Source organism: Ptychodera flava, chromosome 3 (assembly GCF_041260155.1).
Source record: "Ptychodera flava strain L36383 chromosome 3, AS_Pfla_20210202, whole genome shotgun sequence".
NCBI lineage: Eukaryota > Metazoa > Hemichordata > Enteropneusta > Ptychoderidae > Ptychodera > Ptychodera flava.
This window is the reverse complement of record NC_091930.1, coordinates 24,966,875-24,976,085: the sequence shown is the minus strand read 5'-3', so window position 1 is coordinate 24,976,085 and position 9,211 is coordinate 24,966,875.

Sequence of the window (9,211 nt, the reverse complement as noted above, 5' to 3'; positions counted from 1 at the left end):
GTCGCTGATTAAAGGGCGCACCCGATTGTATCATTACAAAGCCCTAGCTAGGCTAGTTAATCTTTCAAATTATCAGCGAAGAAACGTTACGCCCGTATAGACGTTGAACAGTAGCGTACGTCAGTTAAAGACGATTTGCATTGTGTAGAGCAGAGGATCGTATTCACAGGCGGCAAGGCTGAAAATTAAGAGGTTCCGCCCGTGACGGCTCTGGTGAATATATGAGGCTTACCTAACATTACCCTCGCTAGACTGCATCAACCAACATTTAAAGCATTTCACGCTGAATTGAATTAGATGTGTACGTTTTTTAAAAAGCTGCAAACTAAAGTATCCGAATTGTGCTAATTGTGTTTGCAGTAATGAATAGTCAATTTCATGAAATTTCCGAGTGGTTTCGAACTCATAACGTTCGGCAGCCTGTCACGTGGCGGAGACATTACGGTTAAAACTGTTCGGCTAAAAATGCAACTATAAACATTTTTTAATGTGACAGGTTCCAATGTTGAGCAGCGTAGAAATATATTGTATACTCCAATGCGTAAAATCGTAGAACTACTTACCAACACATTGCATAAAACAACTCCTTCGGGAGAATAACTAGTGTTAAATCTGAGGCCTCTCTCGGGGGAGAAAAAAAAAAGACCAACAGGATAGCGCACGTCAAACCAACTTGTACTGATCCGTTAGCTCAGTTGGTAGAGTATCCTAACTGAATTCAGGCGGCGTGGGTTCAAATTTTACATCAGCATTTTTCAAAGCCAAATGTTTGCAGTGTACAGACAATCAGATGTAGTTGTGTGATTTTTCTCATTAGTATATACAATATTTTTCCACGGTACTCAACATTAGGGAACCTGTCATATTGAAAAACTATATACTGCATGAATACAGCATGTATTCAAGAAATAATATTTTTATTATATGCCTCTTCACAGTTAACGCTATACAACATTCAGTTCAATGCCGGGCATTCTTAGACAGTTTAACTATTATCAACCAGCATCAAACATATTTTAACGAAAGTCAAAATAGCCGTGCACGCATGGATATTTCAAATCTAGCATTAAGCGAGAACCTTGATGTCAAAAACGTCGAGGGTTTTCTTAAGGTCGAGCAACTAAGGAAACCGGTCTGTACATCGTTCCCATGTCCCGCTAATTCCACTGATGTTCCTTTTCAAATTGATGCACTAATTTGCACTTACATCGAGGCATGTCATAAATATGCATACACACGATCGTCGGGCACGTAGATTTTATTGTATACAATAAATCTACCTGTCTGACGATCGCATGTATCCGTAAAACCTATGTAACAGGTACCAAACATACTTGATGTGTTCTCATATTTATTATAATATTGCTCTGCATCCCTGCATCGAGAACGTTGCCCCTCTGAAAAGATACAAATAAGTTAAAGTATATGTGTAGAAGAAAGAAAAAAAATAGTTGAACCCATTAAGCCCGCCCGAGCCCGCCCCTTAAGTCTGTCTATTACCTCTATTGTTCTATTGTCAAAATATGCTATAATAAAATTCATGTTCCCCAGTATTAAATTTAGCGTATAGGTTATCGGATGAAAGTAATGAGTAATTCAATTGTTTTTCCTTTTATGTGACCCGAATAACAAGTGTATCAATCAAAAAAGGTCAACCGCCCCCGCTTTGAAATAGATTTTGAGGTTAGTCTAAGTGATGCTCGCTTGCTTATTGCATACATTGTCATGAAGTCTTTAACTGTTGATTAAATCGTTATTATTTGTGTTAAATTCTCTACCTGATAATTCCGCCCCACTTATCAGCCGAACGCATATGACTGAGAACAATGAATTAGCGCATTTCCGGTTAATGTAGTGTACGCATCGAAAGGGCAAGTCTTGGACGTTTACGCAAACATTAATCATTGACTATTTCAACCATATTCTTACTAAAACAACAGTATAAATCAGGGTTAACAGTGTAAAGTTTTGTACAAGACAAACAAACTTCTTGACGTTTAGCGATATTAGGAATTTAAAATGACCGCCATTCCTGTGTTGACTCTAAGGAGAAACAATACATTTTTGAGTTCCGAAACAAACAAAAAAAAATACGGTGAAAAACCGTTCTTTCTCGGCGAGATTTAAAATGAGCTACGACTAGTTACATCTATATATTCAATCATATTCAAGAATCAATTAGAGATGTGTGTAAGAGTGTATTATACTCTAACACACTTCTCTAGTTGATTTGGAAGTGATCTTTCGATATGGAAACTGCATAGACAGTCTTTCGGTTACTATTTTGGTTTGTATTATCTGTCTTCTGCATACAATGTCTTCTCTTCCGGAGTCGGTATTTTTTTGCTGACGCCTAGACAATTGCCACTAAAATCTAAATCTCTGAACTCTGATTTTTTTTTTCTTTTGCAACGTTCTATAGGCACAAACAAAATTGTCATCAGACCACGAACATAGTTACTTTACTTCCAAGACATGTTCAAAGCAGAAAGTGAAACTTACCATAGGTGACGAGCTGCAAAAAAACCCCCAAAAGGCCCGAGAGTAAAATGACAAGTTTCATCAAAACATAATATGATATAGAATCACTTTACACTTAGTTATGAATTGCGAGATACAGATCGGTAAATTCTCGTGAACTTGATATTCCGAATGATTAAAATTTAACAATGGACAACAAACAGAATCAAAGCTACATTGTCAAACAGCTTACAATATACTTTGAATAACACATTGTCTTTTAATGTTTTGATAAGATAAGGCTTGTGTTCAGAACGCTTTTGTGACCTCATTGTTGTTCGTTTGTTTGTTAGCTTTTGTCTCCTGTTATGCGTCTTTTATGTTTTTGTTTCTTCTCATTTATTGAGTCATGCAATCTAAGTTAGAATTCGTGTTTTTGAGCAAAATATAATGAACATGAGTTGCTTTAATTTATATGCTTAGTATTCATGTCCGATTGCTGTTAAAGCTTGTTTTAAAACTCTAATACTGCGTTAAAGATGTTGATACGTAACAACTGTATCTGACTTAATCACAATGAATGCACAGCAGCTGCCGATGATCAGAGTCTTACCTTGTTTGCCGCATTATTTCCACAATATCAGCTTTAGTGGGGGTTAGAGATTGCCACCAGCGATAAGAATCAGATTTATTTCGTTTGATTCGTGAAATCTCTGAATTTGAACAATCGACCTCACTTTGCAATTGAGGTCATGACTCGACACCATCATGCCAAACCAAGCCGGCACAAACTTTGTAGGTTTATATCTCGCCAAATCCCTCAAACGGTGATGAAAAACTGCCGTTTGCTGGATTACTGCAAAAGTTGAGAACGCGTTGATCAACATAACAACAGACAAATAGAAAAACAGACTTGCAACGCGGCATGCCTTTTGTTACATGGTCGTCTCGGTAGACTACAGCCTTTTCATATTAAAATGAGCTTCAAAGGTGTTAAACTTTTTTGGAGACTTTGTTTATGGTTGATAATTGCACGAGATTATGCGAAAAATACGACGAGATGGCATCGTGCTGCCATTCGCGTAGCAACAATAGTTACTTTGTGAGCTCTCAGGGCAGAAACACTGCTTCACGCCAATCAAAACATAACACGCCAGCAGTTTCATAAACATGTCCTTCCTTGACGAACGTGTAGAAGGCGGTATGACTGATCGTAAAACATTGAGTAAAACCAGACAGTATCGATAAAAGACTTTAAAAATTTCGTTCAAACCAACTAATTATACATTCATAAAAATAGAGGAGGAATTTTTAAAATGGTAAAACTCATTTTCCTGAAGCTCAAAACACTCCCGTTTTCGCCAGCACGCCAATTCCGCTCAGCACCACACGACAACAATACAAACTTTGCCGAACATAGTTTCGCTTAACAATTGGCGAAAATTCGAAAATTACCGAAAGATGCATGGTCGGCACTCTTCGGTAAAGAGAGGCGAGAGCTACCTGAGTCGAGGCAAACATGGATGGGTTACGTAGCCGCTTCACGCCTTGAACAATACTCGTTGCTAGTCTGTTTCTCTATTTGTCTGTGACAGAACGAACCTCGCGGAGAGGAATTTTGTCATGTACACCCTGAAAAGGTGACAAAAGATGGTCACACTTGACGATGGCTATATTGTTAACACCTTGTCAGGATTGGCATGTTTAATGGAATGCCTGGCACGCGTCACAGAATGATGGTATATTCTACGCGTGCAGTCGGAACGATGAATAATACTCGTGAATGGATAACATTGTGTGGCAAGCAAATGCCGCGAATAAAACATTGACAACTCAATACCAACTCTCTCCCTATTCCATCTATCGCACATCGTCTGCTTCTTGTGTGTTATGTTATTCGTGGTAAATTACTTGCATACGTTACTCAGGCGTTTATTTTCATATACACGCTGGCCGGCCTTAGTGCAGTAAACACCGTTATACACGCCGGCCGGCCGGCTGCCAATAATGTAGTACACGCGGTGGTTAATTCAGCACGGCAGGCAAGCGTGTTTCGGAAAACAAGCGAATGAGGTACTTTATAATAGTGTGAGCCCATCATTATTTTATTATTTGGTACATGTACGTTAATGTACGTTAATTGTCATCAGGCAGTTTATACACTGCTATGCAATTAAGATATTTACTATCACTTTGTAACAGAACAGAAGTGGCGATTTCCGAAATAAACCCTTATGCGTCTTTCAATTTCCCGGTGGAACGTGCAGCTTACTATAAAACATGTCTTTTTAGCTGGAACCTTATTTTAGCTAATTTAGCTAAGTGTTTAAATTCGATAATTTAAGATGCAATTAATTCAAACTTTTCTCTATATTTGCCATGCGTTCATAGCTAAATTAGGCTGCCATTTTACTAGAAATCCAAATTCGCATTAATGGATTTTTTTGTTAATTCGATTTTAATCTATATAAATCCTAAACTAGAGAACCAACACACCATTTGAACTGACATTTTGCCCATGTCATCACTACTGTGAATGCTATCAAGTTTGCAACAGGCATTCAGATCCGTCGCATGGTTTGGCGGCAATATAGGTTTTTGCAAGAAAAACATATGGTTACCACCGAATAATGTTCAAAAACCTTCTTCTCGAGCAAAAATGGACCATTTGAACTGAAACTTTGTTCGTATTATTTTCCGTAGAGTTTGCACTCTCAAGTTTGCGAAAGGCATATGGATGGGTTACGTGGTTTGGCTGCCACATTGGTTTTCATTAAATTAACAATAACCAGGAGATGATATTTAAAATTCTTCTACGAGAACAAAAACACAATTTAGGCTCAAATTGTGTACGTAGTGTCATCGGTGCAATATCTGTCAACCATTGCAAAAGCTTTGTCCCCGCAAACGCTGCTTGCAGGTTATATATTTCATTTTATTCACGTGATCTCTGAACTCTCCGACCTAACCTTGCTCTCGAGGTCATGACTGAATACCTTTAACAAACCAAGTTAGCGATAAAATATTAATCGACGTCTTCAATACTAAACTAAGGATGCTATTACGAGAACAGTTGACCCCCCCAAAAAAAAGCATTTCCCTTTACGTTTGTCCTGCGTGTACAAAAATAGAGACCCTGTTGTCAACAATAACGTTTAGGACGTGTACTGAATCCGTGACATATTGCATCAAACACTTCTGCAGTAGCATATACTACATAAACAATAAGCCAAAAGATCCATTAGATTGTTTAGGCGTTAAAGATTTGCTGTTTTCTAGATTAAAAATGTAGAGACAGGCGCGCCCTCTATCCTTCGATATGAAAAGTACAGAAATGAATTGAAACATGATCCACTTTTCAATTGTTTCATAATCAAAGTAGTATCCAAACCCTCAGCTCCCATGTTTATGTATAGTTCAGAATGGACAGTTACGTCAAGGCGATGTCTCATTTTAATGGACAGCGGCCAATCTACTCAGTAACAAATTTATCATTTTGGGGGTTATCACTTTAAAATGTCAAAATACGTTATATGCCAGACATCCTCCCCGCTAAATAGAAACAGCTAGACCAAATACAAGATATAGCAGGGTTGCATTTGTTTATTTTTGTTGAGCTATCGGTAAAAGTAATTATTAGTCGTCGTCATTGCATCTCAATAAGTGCTCATTTAACGGGATAGTCCGAAGCGCTGATAAACTACAGGCCACTTTTGTTCTGCGGATAAGTTTGTTCGATGAACGACTTTAAACATATTTTATCAGTTCTGTGCTTTTTCAATAAGGATTGAATGAACAATACGATGAAAGACTCACGCCCCTTTTCAAAAAAGATTATGTCCTAAAGGCCTCTCGTAACATCACGTCTTTATACACTTTTTATATAAAGATGAGATTCTTCACCGTGACAGGCATACTTATAAGGGACGCAATTTTCCTCTTATACCCGCCAGAGAACAAAACCGTGAAAAACAGGAAAAACACCAACGTGAAATATGGAAAGCAAATGATAACTAGATCAGCTAGCAACAAAAATTAGTAGAAATCTAGGCCTTGGTGTTACTTATTGACGGGAATGCATAAGATTTCTATATATTATCATTACTTTTGTCAGCATTAACATGTTTCAGTGAATAATGTTATAATTACTGTTCCTGTAAAAACTTTCTGCAAGCACTGTAAATGTTACATCGCCTGCACGTATTTGTTCTGACTAAAACTATGTATATATATATATATATATATATATATATATTATATATATATATATATATATATATATATATATATATATATATATATATATATAGTTTTGAGCTGTAGGTTTGGATACTTTGATTATGCAATCATTGCACATTGTAATATGTGTTATAATACATTTTACTTCAGTACTTTTTATATCAGAGGATAGAGGGCGCGCGCCTCTCCAACTTGTAATCTGAAAACCACAAAGCTTGTGCATACACAAGATGATAATCAACGTCATGCAGACATTTGACCTCCTTTAAAGGGCAAAACGCCGCGCAAAATAAGAGATACTTCGTTCCGCAGAGCTCTGAAACGTGTGCTTTTTCGTCAAAAAAATACATTAACTATTAGGGAACTGTACCTGGTCAAAGATTTGCCTGAAGTGTTTAATTACACAAAGACATTAGAATTATCATTCCATTCATCGTATGGAAATGAAACTAGTTATCTGATAGACCGTTTGTGTATTTGAGGTAATGTTGTGACAGGGTTATACGAACTTTAGAAGTATATTTCATAGCAATAATTTGAAAAGAGAACACTGACAAGGTCACTTCTGAAAAAGTTTGTCATCACCAAAATAAAGCTCCATCAGCTGAAAGTTAATGCTTGTGTCATAAGAAACGTAGCTAACAGAATTTGACTTGTCCATGATGGCGGCAAAATAACCCCAAAACGTATCTATTGTGTAGTGACTATATCAAGGGCAAAACAGTATTAGAGCATGGAGATTATCCATATCAATTTGGCAACAGGTTGGGAATATTCGCATGCTGCTACATCTTTTATAAGAAAATAACTATTTTGTATCATAAAGGAAAAAATTCTGCTAACCACGAAAACGTTTTGCATAGTTCTTGCATCTTTGTTCAACTTTAAGAGAATTTAATCTTCTTCTATACTACATTCCTGTCGCATTCTAAGTGCTCCTACTTCAAATTGAATGTCCTTGTGTTAGTGGAAATTTTTTTTCGGTTGGAAGCTAATCACTGTCAATGGAATTTTTTATCTCAACACACGAGATTTTTGTCGCTGAAATTTTGGGTTATAGCACTAAAACCTTCATCAGCTGAAGAAAACCGATCCTAATGCCGTGAGCTTTAGGACATGTGACATCAAAATTCGGTTATTCTACTGATGAAGTTTGTAGTTATGCAACAGGAAATTTCAGTGGCAAAAATGCAGTGTGTTCAGATCAAAAGGTGTACTGACAGTACGTACGTTGTATGTGGTCAGAGTCCGTACGTAGAACTCTGACATTAAGGCAATTTTGCGTTTTTCATCGATGGCATTAGTGTGAGTTAATTATTGTCAAAGAAAGAATATATCTTCATTTAAAGATAATCAATTAAGCACAGACAGAACCAAAACAACATTGACGTGTTTCCGCTTTCTAGAAATATGGTTGGTCAAAATAAATAATGAAATAAACTTCTGCAATAACGTTGAAACCCTCCAGAAACACGATTTCGTTTCCTATTTTTCCGATTGCATAATCTGAACATCTGCGTATACGGTCCTCTCCTTAGGGTCTGGCTTGAATCGCATTTTCCCCGAGCCGTTATTTGTCCATTCAAGTTCAGCATACGTCACGTCGGCTTTGGACTTCGTTGGACCCTAATCGGATAGGAAAACGACGATAAAAGCAAAGTTAAGAAGTAAACCAAGGTTAGAGAAGTCCTCAATTACGGCTATGCACAATTCAACAGAGAGATGGATACCGTCTACTACACCTTCACATTCAGCAAACCATAATAAAGTTGATTCCGTAACCTTTCCCTGAATTGATGTCATCCATTCCATTCAGCGATTTGTTTCTTTTTACAGATACATCATGTACTAGTACCAATGTGGACCGTTTCCGCTTCTTAGTGGTTGTAAATTACGTAAACTGTCGTCCCGCAAGAATATATTATAGCTTAGTTTTACATTGTGCATTTGCATTTTTCTAGCTCCTGCCAAAATGTTAAACTAACATGTACTCACTTTCTGCTGACCAGAGACTCCGCCATCGTTTACTCCATTTTGACTTGTACTTTGGCCGTTCGATGTTTCCTTGACTTCCACATTCTCATAGGAGATTGATGTCTGTGCTCCTTTCCCTTTCGGTGTAACTATGACGTACCTTTCCCCTTGTTCTACTACTCTAGACGTGCTGTTCTCAACTGCTGTCAATGATTCATGAGGCGATGGTGTTGTGCTTGAGGATTCTACCGATGGAAGAAAATCGTTATTTTCTGCAAAAGGTCACTAGTTCATGCGCTTAATGAAATGGGGAATATGTATTTTGCTGGAATTTCTTAATTCAGCAGCTTTTAAGGTAGCGTCTCGGGGACACAAATTTGAACTCTCAAATTTTACAATTCATTTCTGGTCTGCCAAGTACTGGGGCACATTTTAAAGCTTCTGGTGAAAGAAAGACTTTCATTGTCCAATTTTTTTAATCCCAAATTTCATTTTTCTTCAACGAGTGAAGACAATAATGGCAGCTATTTTGAATTTC